Source organism: Hoplias malabaricus, chromosome 15, assembly GCF_029633855.1.
Source record: "Hoplias malabaricus isolate fHopMal1 chromosome 15, fHopMal1.hap1, whole genome shotgun sequence".
Classification (NCBI taxonomy): Eukaryota; Metazoa; Chordata; class Actinopteri; order Characiformes; family Erythrinidae; genus Hoplias; species Hoplias malabaricus.
The window spans coordinates 26,883,374-26,901,668 of record NC_089814.1 but is presented as its reverse complement, the minus strand read 5'-3'; positions in this window follow the sequence as shown (position 1 = coordinate 26,901,668).

The window sequence follows — 18,295 nt, the reverse complement described above, 5'->3', positions numbered from 1 at the left end:
ACAGTCCTCTAACAGCCAACAGTCATTGCTGTTGCATTGAACACTAGGTGCTGTAAGCTCTTTAGCTTTAGGCTCCGATTGTGAAGATTGTATGCTACAGTCATTTAAACACAAGAGACGAGCAAAACTAAAAAGAAATAAACAAATAAACAATAAATGAATAAAAAATAAACAAATAAATGAATAAAAAATAAACAAACAAATGAAAAAAATAAATAAACAAAAAACACTGCAAAGCCAATCATTTTAATTTGAGTTGTGAGGCTTTTTAGTTTACAAGCAGCTCTGTAACAAGAGTTACTCTTAGAACAGTCCTCTAACAGCCAACAGCCATTGCTTATGGCCATAGCGCTTTTACAAATCCCGATCTTGTGGGCTTAGTTAGTACTTGGAATGGAGACTGCCAGGGAACACTAGGTGCTGTAAGCTTTTTTGCTTTAGGCTCCGATTGTGAAGATTGTATGCTACAGTCATTTAAACACAAGAGACGAGCAAAACTAAAAAGAAATAAACAAACAAACAATAAATGAATAAAAAATAAACAAACAAATGAAAAAAACAAATAAACAAAAAACACTGCAAAGCCAATCATTTTAATTTGAGTTGTGAGGCTTTTTAGTTTACAAGCAGCTCTGTAACAAGAGTTACTCTTAGAACAGTCCTCTACAGCCAACAGTCATTGCTTATGGCCATAGCGCTCTTACAAATCCCGATCTTGTGGGCTTAGTTAGTACTTGGAATGGAGACTGCCAGGGAACACTAGGTGCTGTAAGCTTTTAAGCTTTAGGCTCCGATTGTGAAGATTGTATGCTACAGTCCTTTAAACACAAGAGACGAGCAAAACTAAAAAGAAATAAACAAATAAACAATAAATGAATAAAAAATAAACAAACAAATGAAAAAAACAAATAAACAAAAAACACTGCAAAGCCAATCATTTTAACTTGAGTTGTGAGGCTTTTTAGTTTACAAGCAGCTCTGTAACAAGAGTTACTCTTAGAACAGTCCTCTAACAGCCAACAGTCATTGCTGTTGCATTGAACACTAGGTGCTGTAAGCTCTTTAGCTTTAGGCTCCGATTGTGAAGATTGTATGCTACAGTCATTTAAACACAAGAGACGAGCAAAACTAAAAAGAAATAAACAAATAAACAATAAATGAATAAAAAATAAACAAACAAATGAAAAAAACAAATAAACAAAAAACACTGCAAAGCCAATCATTTTAATTTGAGTTGTGAGGCTTTTTAGTTTACAAGCAGCTCTGTAACAAGAGTTACTCTTAGAACAGTCCTCTACAGCCAACAGTCATTGCTTATGGCCATAGCGCTCTTACAAATCCCGATCTTGTGGGCTTAGTTAGTACTTGGAATGGAGACTGCCAGGGAACACTAGGTGCTGTAAGCTTTTTTGCTTTAGGCTCCGATTGTGAAGATTGTATGCTACAGTCATTTAAACACAAGAGACGAGCAAAACTAAAAAGAAATAAACAAATAAACAATAAATGAATAAAAAATAAACAAACAAATGAAAAAAACAAATAAACAAAAAACACTGCAAAGCCAATCATTTTAATTTGAGTTGTGAGGCTTTTTAGTTTACAAGCAGCTCTGTAACAAGAGTTACTCTTAGAACAGTCCTCTAACAGCCAACAGCCATTGCTTATGGCCATAGCGCTTTTACAAATCCTGATCTTGTGGGCTTAGTTAGTACTTGGAATGGAGACTGCCAGGGAACACTAGGTGCTGTAAGCTTTTTAGCTTCAGGCTCCGATTGTGAAGATTGTATGCTACAGTCATTTAAACACAAGAGACGAGCAAAACTAAAAAGAAATAAACAAATAAACAATAAATGAATAAAAAATAAACAAACAAATGAAAAAAAACAAATAAACAAAAAACACTGCAAAGCCAATCATTTTAATTTGAGTTGTGAGGCTTTTTAGTTTACAAGCAGCTCTGTAACAAGAGTTACTCTTAGAACAGTCCTCTAACAGCCAACAGTCATTGCTTATGGCCATAGCGCTCTTACAAATCCCGATCTTGTGGGCTTAGTTAGTACTTGGAATGGAGACTGCCAGGGAACACTAGGTGCTGTAAGCTTTTTAGCTTTAGGCTCCGATTGAGAAGATTGTATGCTACAGTCATTTAAACACAAGAGACGAGCAAAACTAAAAAGAAATAAACAAATAAACAATAAATGAATAAAAAATAAACAAATAAATGAATAAAAAATAAACAAACAAATGAAAAAAACAAATAAACAAAAAACACTGCAAAGCCAATCATTTTAATTTGAGTTGTGAGGCTTTTTAGTTTACAAGCAGCTCTGTAACAAGAGTTACTCTTAGAACAGTCCTCTAACAGCCAACAGTCATTGCTGTTGCATTGAACACTAGGTGCTGTAAGCTCTTTAGCTTTAGGCTCCGATTGTGAAGATTGTATGCTACAGTCATTTAAACACAAGAGACGAGCAAAACTAAAAAGAAATAAACAAATAAACAATAAATGAATAAAAAGTAAACAAACAAATGAAAAAAACAAATAAACAAAAAACACTGCAAAGCCAATCATTTTAACTTGAGTTGTGAGGCTTTTTAGTTTACAAGCAGCTCTGTAACAAGAGTTACTCTTAGAACAGTCCTCTAACAGCCAACAGTCATTTCTGTTGCATTGAACACTAGGTGCTGTAAGCTCTTTAGCTTTAGGCTCCGATTGTGAAGATTGTATGCTACAGTCATTTAAACACAAGAGACGAGCAAAACTAAAAAGAAATAAACAGATAAACAATAAATGAATAAAAAATAAACAAACAAATGAAAAAAACAAATAAACAAAAAACACTGCAAAGCCAATCATTTTAATTTGAGTTGTGAGGCTTTTTAGTTTACAAGCAGCTCTGTAACAAGAGTTACTCTCAGAACAGTCCTCTACAGCCAACAATCATTGCTTATGGCCATAGCGCTCTTACAAATCCCGATCTTGTGGGCTTAGTTAGTACTTGGAATGGAGACTGCCAGGGAACACTAGGTGCTGTAAGCTTTGTTGCTTTAGGCTCCGATTGTGAAGATTGTATGCTACAGTCATTTAAACACAAGAGACGAGCAAAACTAAAAAGAAATAAACAAATAAACAATAAATGAATAAAAAGTAAACAAACAAATGAAAAAAACAAATAAACAAAAAACACTGCAAAGCCAATCATTTTAACTTGAGTTGTGAGGCTTTTTAGTTTACAAGCAGCTCTGTAACAAGAGTTACTCTTAGAACAGTCCTCTAACAGCCAACAGTCATTGCTGTTGCATTGAACACTAGGTGCTGTAAGCTCTTTAGCTTTAGGCTCCGATTGTGAAGATTGTATGCTACAGTCATTTAAACACAAGAGACGAGCAAAACTAAAAAGAAATAAACAAATAAACAATAAATGAATAAAAAATAAACAAACAAATGAAAAAAACAAATAAACAAAAAACACTGCAAAGCCAATCATTTTAATTTGAGTTGTGAGGCTTTTTAGTTTACAAGCAGCTCTGTAACAAGAGTTACTCTTAGAACAGTCCTCTAACAGCCAACAGCCATTGCTTATGGCCATAGCGCTTTTACAAATCCCGATCTTGTGGGCTTAGTTAGTACTTGGAATGGAGACTGCCAGGGAACACTAGGTGCTGTAAGCTTTTTTGCTTTAGGCTCCGATTGTGAAGATTGTATGCTACAGTCATTTAAACACAAGAGACGAGCAAAACTAAAAAGAAATAAACAAATAAACAATAAATGAATAAAAAATAAACAAACAAATGAAAAAAACAAATAAACAAAAAACACTGCAAAGCCAATCATTTTAATTTGAGTTGTGAGGCTTTTTAGTTTACAAGCAGCTCTGTAACAAGAGTTACTCTTAGAACAGTCCTCTACAGCCAACAGTCATTGCTTATGGCCATAGCGCTCTTACAAATCCCGATCTTGTGGGCTTAGTTAGTACTTGGAATGGAGACTGCCAGGGAACACTAGGTGCTGTAAGCTTTTAAGCTTTAGGCTCCGATTGTGAAGATTGTATGCTACAGTCCTTTAAACACAAGAGACGAGCAAAACTAAAAAGAAATAAACAAATAAACAATAAATGAATAAAAAATAAACAAACAAATGAAAAAAACAAATAAACAAAAAACACTGCAAAGCCAATCATTTTAACTTGAGTTGTGAGGCTTTTTAGTTTACAAGCAGCTCTGTAACAAGAGTTACTCTTAGAACAGTCCTCTAACAGCCAACAGTCATTGCTGTTGCATTGAGCACTAGGTGCTGTAAGCTCTTTAGCTTTAGGCTCCGATTGTGAAGATTGTATGCTACAGTCATTTAAACACAAGAGACGAGCAAAACTAAAAAGAAATAAACAAATAAACAATAAATGAATAAAAAATAAACAAACAAATGAAAAAAACAAATAAACAAAAAACACTGCAAAGCCAATCATTTTAATTTGAGTTGTGAGGCTTTTTAGTTTACAAGCAGCTCTGTAACAAGAGTTACTCTTAGAACAGTCCTCTACAGCCAACAGTCATTGCTTATGGCCATAGCGCTCTTACAAATCCCGATCTTGTGGGCTTAGTTAGTACTTGGAATGGAGACTGCCAGGGAACACTAGGTGCTGTAAGCTTTTTTGCTTTAGGCTCCGATTGTGAAGATTGTATGCTACAGTCATTTAAACACAAGAGACGAGCAAAACTAAAAAGAAATAAACAAATAAACAATAAATGAATAAAAAATAAACAAACAAATGAAAAAAACAAATAAACAAAAAACACTGCAAAGCCAATCATTTTAACTTGAGTTGTGAGGCTTTTTAGTTTACAAGCAGCTCTGTAACAAGAGTTACTCTTAGAACAGTCCTCTAACAGCCAACAGTCATTGCTGTTGCATTGAACACTAGGTGCTGTAAGCTCTTTAGCTTTAGGCTCCGATTGTGAAGATTGTATGCTACAGTCATTTAAACACAAGAGACGAGCAAAACTAAAAAGAAATAAACAAATAAACATTAAATGAATAAAAAATAAACAAACAAATGAAAAAAACAAATAAACAAAAAACACTGCAAAGCCAATCATTTTAATTTGAGTTGTGAGGCTTTTTAGTTTACAAGCAGCTCTGTAACAAGAGTTACTCTTAGAACAGTCCTCTAACAGCCAACAGTCATTGCTTATGGCCATAGCGCTCTTACAAATCCCGATCTTGTGGGCTTAGTTAGTACTTGGAATGGAGACTGCCAGGGAACACTAGGTGCTGTAAGCTTTTTAGCTTCAGGCTCCGATTGTGAAGATTGTATGCTACAGTCATTTAAACACAAGAGACGAGCAAAACTAAAAAGAAATAAACAAATAAACAATAAATGAATAAAAAATAAACAAACAAATGAAAAAAACAAATAAACAAAAAACACTGCAAAGCCAATCATTTTAATTTGAGTTGTGAGGCTTTTTAGTTTACAAGCAGCTCTGTAACAAGAGTTACTCTTAGAACAGTCCTCTAACAGCCAACAGTCATTGCTTATGGCCATAGCGCTCTTACAAATCCCGATCTTGTGGGCTTAGTTAGTACTTGGAATGGAGACTGCCAGGGAACACTAGGTGCTGTAAGCTTTTTAGCTTTAGGCTCCGATTGTGAAGATTGTATGCTACAGTCATTTAAACACAAGAGACGAGCAAAACTAAAAAGAAATAAACAAATAAACAATAAATGAATAAAAAATAAACAAACAAATGAAAAAAACAAATAAACAAAAAACACTGCAAAGCCAATCATTTTAATTTGAGTTGTGAGGCTTTTTAGTTTACAAGCAGCTCTGTAACAAGAGTTACTCTTAGAACAGTCCTCTACAGCCAACAGTCATTGCTTATGGCCATAGCGCTCTTACAAATCCCGATCTTGTGGCTTAGTTAGTACTTGGAATGGAGACTGCCAGGGAACACTAGGTGCTGTAAGCTTTTAAGCTTTAGGCTCCGATTGTGAAGATTGTATGCTACAGTCCTTTAAACACAAGAGACGAGCAAAACTAAAAAGAAATAAACAAATAAACAATAAATGAATAAAAAGTAAACAAACAAATGAAAAAAAACAAATAAACAAAAAACACTGCAAAGCCAATCATTTTAACTTGAGTTGTGAGGCTTTTTAGTTTACAAGCAGCTCTGTAACAAGAGTTACTCTTAGAACAGTCCACTAACAGCCAACAGTCATTGCTGTTGCATTGAACACTAGGTGCTGTAAGCTCTTTAGCTTTAGGCTCCGATTGTGAAGATTGTATGCTACAGTCATTTAAACACAAGAGACGAGCAAAACTAAAAAGAAATAAACAAATAAACAATAAATGAATAAAAAATAAACAAACAAATGAAAAGAACAAATAAACAAAAACACTGCAAAGCCAATCATTTTAATTTGAGTTGTGAGGCTTTTTAGTTTACAAGCAGCTCTGTAACAAGAGTTACTCTTAGAACAGTCCTCTATAGCCAACAGTCATTGCTTATGGCCATAGCGCTCTTACAAATCCCGATCTTGTGGGCTTAGTTAGTACTTGGAATGGAGACTGCCAGGGAACACTAGGTGCTGTAAGCTTTTTAGCTTTAGGCTCCGATTGTGAAGATTGTATGCTACAGTCATTTAAACACAAGAGACGAGCAAAACTAAAAAGAAATAAACAAATAAACAATAAATGAATAAAAAATAAACAAACAAATGAAAAAAACAAATAAACAAAAAACACTGCAAAGCCAATCATTTTAATTTGAGTTGTGAGGCTTTTTAGTTTACAAGCAGCTCTGTAACAAGAGTTACTCTTAGAACAGTCCTCTACAGCCAACAGTCATTGCTTATGGCCATAGCGCTCTTACAAATCCCGATCTTGTGGGCTTAGTTAGTACTTGGAATGGAGACTGCCAGGGAACACTAGGTGCTGTAAGCTTTTAAGCTTTAGGCTCCGATTGTGAAGATTGTATGCTACAGTCCTTTAAACACAAGAGACGAGCAAAACTAAAAAGAAATAAACAAATAAACAATAAATGAATAAAAAGTAAACAAACAAATGAAAAAAAACAAATAAACAAAAAACACTGCAAAGCCAATCATTTTAACTTGAGTTGTGAGGCTTTTTAGTTTACAAGCAGCTCTGTAACAAGAGTTACTCTTAGAACAGTCCACTAACAGCCAACAGTCATTGCTGTTGCATTGAACACTAGGTGCTGTAAGCTCTTTAGCTTTAGGCTCCGATTGTGAAGATTGTATGCTACAGTCATTTAAACACAAGAGACGAGCAAAACTAAAAAGAAATAAACAAATAAACAATAAATGAATAAAAAATAAACAAACAAATGAAAAGAACAAATAAACAAAAACACTGCAAAGCCAATCATTTTAATTTGAGTTGTGAGGCTTTTTAGTTTACAAGCAGCTCTGTAACAAGAGTTACTCTTAGAACAGTCCTCTATAGCCAACAGTCATTGCTTATGGCCATAGCGCTCTTACAAATCCCGATCTTGTGGGCTTAGTTAGTACTTGGAATGGAGACTGCCAGGGAACACTAGGTGCTGTAAGCTTTTTTGCTTTAGGCTCCGATTGTGAAGATTGTATGCTACAGTCATTTAAACACAAGAGACGAGCAAAACTAAAAAGAAATAAACAAATAAACAATAAATGAATAAAAAATAAACAAACAAATGAAAAAAACAAATAAACAAAAACACTGCAAAGCCAATCATTTTAACTTGAGTTGTGAGGCTTTTTAGTTTACAAGCAGCTCTGTAACAAGAGTTACTCTTAGAACAGTCCTCTAACAGCCAACAGTCATTGCTGTTGCATTGAACACTAGGTGCTGTAAGCTCTTTAGCTTTAGGCTCCGATTGTGAAGATTGTATGCTACAGTCATTTAAACACAAGAGACGAGCAAAACTAAAAAGAAATAAACAAATAAACAATAAATGAATAAAAAATAAACAAACAAATGAAAAAAACAAATAAACAAAAAACACTGCAAAGCCAATCATTTTAATTTGAGTTGTGAGGCTTTTTAGTTTACAAGCAGCTCTGTAACAAGAGTTACTCTTAGAACAGTCCTCTACAGCCAACAGTCATTGCTTATGGCCATAGCGCTCTTACAAATCCCGATCTTGTGGGCTTAGTTAGTACTTGGAATGGAGACTGCCAGGGAACACTAGGTGCTGTAAGCTTTTTTGCTTTAGGCTCCGATTGTGAAGATTGTATGCTACAGTCATTTAAACACAAGAGACGAGCAAAACTAAAAAGAAATAAACAAATAAACAATAAATGAATAAAAAATAAACAAACAAATGAAAAAAACAAATAAACAAAAAACACTGCAAAGCCAATCATTTTAACTAGAGTTGTGAGGCTTTTTAGTTTACAAGCAGCTCTGTAACAAGAGTTACTCTTAGAACAGTCCTCTAACAGCCAACAGTCATTGCTGTTGCATTGAACACTAGGTGCTGTAAGCTATTTAGCTTTAGGCTCCGATTGAGAAGATTGTATGCTACAGTCATTTAAACACAAGAGACGAGCAAAACTAAAAAGAAATAAACAAATAAACAATAAATGAATAAAAAATAAACAAACAAATGAAAAAAAACAAATAAACAAAAAACACTGCAAAGCCAATCATTTTAACTTGAGTTGTGAGGCTTTTTAGTTTACAAGCAGCTCTGTAACAAGAATTACTCTTAGAACAGTCCTCTAACAGCCAACAGTCATTGCTGTTGCATTGAACACTAGGTGCTGTAAGCTCTTTAGCTTTAGGCTCCGATTGTGAAGATTGTATGCTACAGTCATTTAAACACAAGAGACGAGCAAAACTAAAAAGAAATAAACAAATAAACAATAAATGAATAAAAAATAAACAAATAAATGAATAAAAAATAAACAAACAAATGAAAAAAATAAATAAACAAAAAACACTGCAAAGCCAATCATTTTAATTTGAGTTGTGAGGCTTTTTAGTTTACAAGCAGCTCTGTAACAAGAGTTACTCTTAGAACAGTCCTCTAACAGCCAACAGCCATTGCTTATGGCCATAGCGCTTTTACAAATCCCGATCTTGTGGGCTTAGTTAGTACTTGGAATGGAGACTGCCAGGGAACACTAGGTGCTGTAAGCTTTTTTGCTTTAGGCTCCGATTGTGAAGATTGTATGCTACAGTCATTTAAACACAAGAGACGAGCAAAACTAAAAAGAAATAAACAAACAAACAATAAATGAATAAAAAATAAACAAACAAATGAAAAAAACAAATAAACAAAAAACACTGCAAAGCCAATCATTTTAATTTGAGTTGTGAGGCTTTTTAGTTTACAAGCAGCTCTGTAACAAGAGTTACTCTTAGAACAGTCCTCTACAGCCAACAGTCATTGCTTATGGCCATAGCGCTCTTACAAATCCCGATCTTGTGGGCTTAGTTAGTACTTGGAATGGAGACTGCCAGGGAACACTAGGTGCTGTAAGCTTTTAAGCTTTAGGCTCCGATTGTGAAGATTGTATGCTACAGTCATTTAAACACAAGAGACGAGCAAAACTAAAAAGAAATAAACAGATAAACAATAAATGAATAAAAAATAAACAAACAAATGAAAAAAACAAATAAACAAAAAACACTGCAAAGCCAATCATTTTAATTTGAGTTGTGAGGCTTTTTAGTTTACAAGCAGCTCTGTAACAAGAGTTACTCTCAGAACAGTCCTCTACAGCCAACAGTCATTGCTTATGGCCATAGCGCTCTTACAAATCCCGATCTTGTGGGCTTAGTTAGTACTTGGAATGGAGACTGCCAGGGAACACTAGGTGCTGTAAGCTTTGTTGCTTTAGGCTCCGATTGTGAAGATTGTATGCTACAGTCATTTAAACACAAGAGACGAGCAAAACTAAAAAGAAATAAACAAATAAACAATAAATGAATAAAAAATAAACAAACAAATGAAAAAAACAAATAAACAAAAAACACTGCAAAGCCAATCATTTTAATTTGAGTTGTGAGGCTTTTTAGTTTACAAGCAGCTCTGTAACAAGAGTTACTCTTAGAACAGTCCTCTTCAGCCAACAGTCATTGCTTATGGCCATAGCGCTCTTACAAATCCCGATCTTGTGGGCTTGGTTAGTACTTGGAATGGAGACTGCCAGGGAACACTAGGTGCTGTAAGCTTTTTTGCTTTAGGCTCCGATTGTGAAGATTGTATGCTACAGTCCTTTAAACACAAGAGACGAGCAAAACTAAAAAGAAATAAACAAATAAACAATAAATGAATAAAAAGTAAACAAACAAATGAAAAAAACAAATAAACAAAAAACACTGCAAAGCCAATCATTTTAACTTGAGTTGTGAGGCTTTTTAGTTTACAAGCAGCTCTGTAACAAGAGTTACTCTTAGAACAGTCCTCTAACAGCCAACAGTCATTGCTGTTGCATTGAACACTAGGTGCTGTAAGCTCTTTAGCTTTAGGCTCCGATTGTGAAGATTGTATGCTACAGTCATTTAAACACAAGAGACGAGCAAAACTAAAAAGAAATAAACAGATAAACAATAAATGAATAAAAAATAAACAAACAAATGAAAAAAACAAATAAACAAAAAACACTGCAAAGCCAATCATTTTAACTTGAGTTGTGAGGCTTTTTAGTTTACAAGCAGCTCTGTAACAAGAGTTACTCTTAGAACAGTCCTCTAACAGCCAACAGTCATTGCTGTTGCATTGAACACTAGGTGCTGTAAGCTCTTTAGCTTTAGGCTCCGATTGTGAAGATTGTATGCTACAGTCATTTAAACACAAGAGACGAGCAAAACTAAAAAGAAATAAACAAATAAACAATAAATGAATAAAAAATAAACAAACAAATGAAAAAAACAAATAAACAAAAAACACTGCAAAGCCAATCATTTTAATTTGAGTTGTGAGGCTTTTTAGTTTACAAGCAGCTCTGTAACAAGAGTTACTCTTAGAACAGTCCTCTAACAGCCAACAGCCATTGCTTATGGCCATAGCGCTTTTACAAATCCCGATCTTGTGGGCTTAGTTAGTACTTGGAATGGAGACTGCCAGGGAACACTAGGTGCTGTAAGCTTTTTTGCTTTAGGCTCCGATTGTGAAGATTGTATGCTACAGTCATTTAAACACAAGAGACGAGCAAAACTAAAAAGAAATAAACAAATAAACAATAAATGAATAAAAAATAAACAAACAAATGAAAAAAAACAAAAAAACAAAAAACACTGCAAAGCCAATCATTTTAATTTGAGTTGTGAGGCTTTTTAGTTTACAAGCAGCTCTGTAACAAGAGTTACTCTTAGAACAGTCCTCTAACAGCCAACAGTCATTGCTTATGGCCATAGCGCTCTTACAAATCCCGATCTTGTGGGCTTAGTTAGTACTTGGAATGGAGACTGCCAGGGAACACTAGGTGCTGTAAGCTTTTAAGCTTTAGGCTCCGATTGTGAAGATTGTATGCTACAGTCATTTAAACACAAGAGACGAGCAAAACTAAAAAGAAATAAACAGATAAACAATAAATGAATAAAAAATAAACAAACAAATGAAAAAAACAAATAAACAAAAAACACTGCAAAGCCAATCATTTTAATTTGAGTTGTGAGGCTTTTTAGTTTACAAGCAGCTCTGTAACAAGAGTTACTCTCAGAACAGTCCTCTACAGCCAACAGTCATTGCTTATGGCCATAGCGCTCTTACAAATCCCGATCTTGTGGGCTTGGTTAGTACTTGGAATGGAGACTGCCAGGGAACACTAGGTGCTGTAAGCTTTTTTGCTTTAGGCTCCGATTGTGAAGATTGTATGCTACAGTCATTTAAACACAAGAGACGAGCAAAACTAAAAAGAAATAAACAAATAAACAATAAATGAATAAAAAATAAACAAACAAATGAAAAAAACAAATAAACAAAAAACACTGCAAAGCCAATCATTTTAATTTGAGTTGTGAGGCTTTTTAGTTTACAAGCAGCTCTGTAACAAGAGTTACTCTCAGAACAGTCCTCTACAGCCAACAGTCATTGCTTATGGCCATAGCGCTCTTACAAATCCCGATCTTGTGGGCTTAGTTAGTACTTGGAATGGAGACTGCCAGGGAACACTAGGTGCTGTAAGCTTTGTTGCTTTAGGCTCCGATTGTGAAGATTGTATGCTACAGTCATTTAAACACAAGAGACGAGCAAAACTAAAAAGAAATAAACAAATAAACAATAAATGAATAAAAAATAAACAAACAAATGAAAAAAACAAATAAACAAAAAACACTGCAAAGCCAATCATTTTAATTTGAGTTGTGAGGCTTTTTAGTTTACAAGCAGCTCTGTAACAAGAGTTACTCTTAGAACAGTCCTCTTCAGCCAACAGTCATTGCTTATGGCCATAGCGCTCTTACAAATCCCGATCTTGTGGGCTTGGTTAGTACTTGGAATGGAGACTGCCAGGGAACACTAGGTGCTGTAAGCTTTTTTGCTTTAGGCTCCGATTGTGAAGATTGTATGCTACAGTCCTTTAAACACAAGAGACGAGCAAAACTAAAAAGAAATAAACAAATAAACAATAAATGAATAAAAAGTAAACAAACAAATGAAAAAAACAAATAAACAAAAAACACTGCAAAGCCAATCATTTTAACTTGAGTTGTGAGGCTTTTTAGTTTACAAGCAGCTCTGTAACAAGAGTTACTCTTAGAACAGTCCTCTAACAGCCAACAGTCATTGCTGTTGCATTGAACACTAGGTGCTGTAAGCTCTTTAGCTTTAGGCTCCGATTGTGAAGATTGTATGCTACAGTCATTTAAACACAAGAGACGAGCAAAACTAAAAAGAAATAAACAGATAAACAATAAATGAATAAAAAATAAACAAACAAATGAAAAAAACAAATAAACAAAAAACACTGCAAAGCCAATCATTTTAATTTGAGTTGTGAGGCTTTTTAGTTTACAAGCAGCTCTGTAACAAGAGTTACTCTCAGAACAGTCCTCTACAGCCAACAGTCATTGCTTATGGCCATAGCGCTCTTACAAATCCCGATCTTGTGGGCTTGGTTAGTACTTGGAATGGAGACTGCCAGGGAACACTAGGTGCTGTAAGCTTTTTTGCTTTAGGCTCCGATTGTGAAGATTGTATGCTACAGTCATTTAAACACAAGAGACGAGCAAAACTAAAAAGAAATAAACAAATAAACAATAAATGAATAAAAAATAAACAAACAAATGAAAAAAACAAATAAACAAAAAACACTGCAAAGCCAATCATTTTAATTTGAGTTGTGAGGCTTTTTAGTTTACAAGCAGCTCTGTAACAAGAGTTACTCTCAGAACAGTCCTCTACAGCCAACAGTCATTGCTTATGGCCATAGCGCTCTTACAAATCCCGATCTTGTGGGCTTAGTTAGTACTTGGAATGGAGACTGCCAGGGAACACTAGGTGCTGTAAGCTTTGTTGCTTTAGGCTCCGATTGTGAAGATTGTATGCTACAGTCATTTAAACACAAGAGACGAGCAAAACTAAAAAGAAATAAACAAATAAACAATAAATGAATAAAAAATAAACAAACAAATGAAAAAAACAAATAAACAAAAAACACTGCAAAGCCAATCATTTTAATTTGAGTTGTGAGGCTTTTTAGTTTACAAGCAGCTCTGTAACAAGAGTTACTCTTAGAACAGTCCTCTTCAGCCAACAGTCATTGCTTATGGCCATAGCGCTCTTACAAATCCCGATCTTGTGGGCTTGGTTAGTACTTGGAATGGAGACTGCCAGGGAACACTAGGTGCTGTAAGCTTTTTTGCTTTAGGCTCCGATTGTGAAGATTGTATGCTACAGTCCTTTAAACACAAGAGACGAGCAAAACTAAAAAGAAATAAACAAATAAACAATAAATGAATAAAAAGTAAACAAACAAATGAAAAAAACAAATAAACAAAAAACACTGCAAAGCCAATCATTTTAACTTGAGTTGTGAGGCTTTTTAGTTTACAAGCAGCTCTGTAACAAGAGTTACTCTTAGAACAGTCCTCTAACAGCCAACAGTCATTGCTGTTGCATTGAACACTAGGTGCTGTAAGCTCTTTAGCTTTAGGCTCCGATTGTGAAGATTGTATGCTACAGTCATTTAAACACAAGAGACGAGCAAAACTAAAAAGAAATAAACAGATAAACAATAAATGAATAAAAAATAAACAAACAAATGAAAAAAACAAATAAACAAAAAACACTGCAAAGCCAATCATTTTAACTTGAGTTGTGAGGCTTTTTAGTTTACAAGCAGCTCTGTAACAAGAGTTACTCTTAGAACAGTCCTCTAACAGCCAACAGCCATTGCTTATGGCCATAGCGCTTTTACAAATCCCGATCTTGTGGGCTTAGTTAGTACTTGGAATGGAGACTGCCAGGGAACACTAGGTGCTGTAAGCTTTTTTGCTTTAGGCTCCGATTGTGAAGATTGTATGCTACAGTCATTTAAACACAAGAGACGAGCAAAACTAAAAAGAAATAAACAAATAAACAATAAATGAATAAAAAATAAACAAACAAATGAAAAAAAACAAATAAACAAAAAAACACTGCAAAGCCAATCATTTTAATTTGAGTTGTGAGGCTTTTTAGTTTACAAGCAGCTCTGTAACAAGAGTTACTCTTAGAACAGTCCTCTAACAGCCAACAGTCATTGCTTATGGCCATAGCGCTCTTACAAATCCCGATCTTGTGGGCTTAGTTAGTACTTGGAATGGAGACTGCCAGGGAACACTAGGTGCTGTAAGCTTTTTAGCTTTAGGCTCCGATTGTGAAGATTGTATGCTACAGTCATTTAAACACAAGAGACGAGCAAAACTAAAAAGAAATAAACAAATAAACAATAAATGAATAAAAAATAAACAAACAAATGAAAAAAACAAATAAACAAAAAACACTGCAAAGCCAATCATTTTAATTTGAGTTGTGAGGCTTTTTAGTTTACAAGCAGCTCTGTAACAAGAGTTACTCTTAGAACAGTCCTCTACAGCCAACAGTCATTGCTTATGGCCATAGCGCTCTTACAAATCCCGATCTTGTGGGCTTAGTTAGTACTTGGAATGGAGACTGCCAGGGAACACTAGGTGCTGTAAGCTTTTTTGCTTTAGGCTCCGATTGTGAAGATTGTATGCTACAGTCATTTAAACACAAGAGACGAGCAAAACTAAAAAGAAATAAACAAATAAACAATAAATGAATAAAAAATAAACAAACAAATGAAAAAAACAAATAAACAAAAAACACTGCAAAGCCAATCATTTTAACTAGAGTTGTGAGGCTTTTTAGTTTACAAGCAGCTCTGTAACAAGAGTTACTCTTAGAACAGTCCTCTAACAGCCAACAGTCATTGCTGTTGCATTGAACACTAGGTGCTGTAAGCTATTTAGCTTTAGGCTCCGATTGTGAAGATTGTATGCTACAGTCATTTAAACACAAGAGACGAGCAAAACTAAAAAGAAATAAACAAATAAACAATAAATGAATAAAAAATAAACAAACAAATGAAAAAAAACAAATAAACAAAAAACACTGCAAAGCCAATCATTTTAACTTGAGTTGTGAGGCTTTTTAGTTTACAAGCAGCTCTGTAACAAGAATTACTCTTAGAACAGTCCTCTAACAGCCAACAGTCATTGCTGTTGCATTGAACACTAGGTGCTGTAAGCTCTTTAGCTTTAGGCTCCGATTGTGAAGATTGTATGCTACAGTCATTTAAACACAAGAGACGAGCAAAACTAAAAAGAAATAAACAAATAAACAATAAATGAATAAAAAATAAACAAATAAATGAATAAAAAATAAACAAACAAATGAAAAAAATAAATAAACAAAAAACACTGCAAAGCCAATCATTTTAATTTGAGTTGTGAGGCTTTTTAGTTTACAAGCAGCTCTGTAACAAGAGTTACTCTTAGAACAGTCCTCTAACAGCCAACAGCCATTGCTTATGGCCATAGCGCTTTTACAAATCCCGATCTTGTGGGCTTAGTTAGTACTTGGAATGGAGACTGCCAGGGAACACTAGGTGCTGTAAGCTTTTTTGCTTTAGGCTCCGATTGTGAAGATTGTATGCTACAGTCATTTAAACACAAGAGACGAGCAAAACTAAAAAGAAATAAACAAACAAACAATAAATGAATAAAAAATAAACAAACAAATGAAAAAAACAAATAAACAAAAAACACTGCAAAGCCAATCATTTTAATTTGAGTTGTGAGGCTTTTTAGTTTACAAGCAGCTCTGTAACAAGAGTTACTCTTAGAACAGTCCTCTACAGCCAACAGTCATTGCTTATGGCCATAGCGCTCTTACAAATCCCGATCTTGTGGGCTTAGTTAGTACTTGGAATGGAGACTGCCAGGGAACACTAGGTGCTGTAAGCTTTTAAGCTTTAGGCTCCGATTGTGAAGATTGTATGCTACAGTCATTTAAACACAAGAGACGAGCAAAACTAAAAAGAAATAAACAGATAAACAATAAATGAATAAAAAATAAACAAACAAATGAAAAAAACAAATAAACAAAAAACACTGCAAAGCCAATCATTTTAATTTGAGTTGTGAGGCTTTTTAGTTTACAAGCAGCTCTGTAACAAGAGTTACTCTCAGAACAGTCCTCTACAGCCAACAGTCATTGCTTATGGCCATAGCGCTCTTACAAATCCCGATCTTGTGGGCTTAGTTAGTACTTGGAATGGAGACTGCCAGGGAACACTAGGTGCTGTAAGCTTTGTTGCTTTAGGCTCCGATTGTGAAGATTGTATGCTACAGTCATTTAAACACAAGAGACGAGCAAAACTAAAAAGAAATAAACAAATAAACAATAAATGAATAAAAAATAAACAAACAAATGAAAAAAACAAATAAACAAAAAACACTGCAAAGCCAATCATTTTAATTTGAGTTGTGAGGCTTTTTAGTTTACAAGCAGCTCTGTAACAAGAGTTACTCTTAGAACAGTCCTCTTCAGCCAACAGTCATTGCTTATGGCCATAGCGCTCTTACAAATCCCGATCTTGTGGGCTTGGTTAGTACTTGGAATGGAGACTGCCAGGGAACACTAGGTGCTGTAAGCTTTTTTGCTTTAGGCTCCGATTGTGAAGATTGTATGCTACAGTCCTTTAAACACAAGAGACGAGCAAAACTAAAAAGAAATAAACAAATAAACAATAAATGAATAAAAAGTAAACAAACAAATGTAAAAAACAAATAAACAAAAAACACTGCAAAGCCAATCATTTTAAATTGAGTTGTGAGGCTTTTTAGTTTACAAGCAGCTCTGTAACAAGAGTTACTCTTAGAACAGTCCTCTAACAGCCAACAGTCATTGCTGTTGCATTGAACACTAGGTGCTGTAAGCTCTTTAGCTTTAGGCTCCGATTGTGAAGATTGTATGCTACAGTCATTTAAACACAAGAGACGAGCAAAACTAAAAAGAAATAAACAGATAAACAATAAATGAATAAAAAATAAACAAACAAATGAAAAAAACAAATAAACAAAAAACACTGCAAAGCCAATCATTTTAACTTGAGTTGTGAGGCTTTTTAGTTTACAAGCAGCTCTGTAACAAGAGTTACTCTTAGAACAGTCCTCTAACAGCCAACAGTCATTGCTGTTGCATTGAACACTAGGTGCTGTAAGCTCTTTAGCTTTAGGCTCCGATTGTGAAGATTGTATGCTACAGTCATTTAAACACAAGAGACGAGCAAAACTAAAAAGAAATAAACAAATAAACAATAAATGAATAAAAAATAAACAAACAAATGAAAAAAAACAAATAAACAAAAAACACTGCAAAGCCAATCATTTTAACTTGAGTTGTGAGGCTTTTTAGTTTACAAGCAGCTCTGTAACAAGAATTACTCTTAGAACAGTCCTCTAACAGCCAACAGTCATTGCTGTTGCATTGAACACTAGGTGCTGTAAGCTCTTTAGCTTTAGGCTCCGATTGTGAAGATTGTATGCTACAGTCATTTAAACACAAGAGACGAGCAAAACTAAAAAGAAATAAACAAATAAACAATAAATGAATAAAAAATAAACAAATAAATGAATAAAAAATAAACAAACAAATGAAAAAAATAAATAAACAAAAAACACTGCAAAGCCAATCATTTTAATTTGAGTTGTGAGGCTTTTTAGTTTACAAGCAGCTCTGTAACAAGAGTTACTCTTAGAACAGTCCTCTAACAGCCAACAGCCATTGCTTATGGCCATAGCGCTTTTACAAATCCCGATCTTGTGGG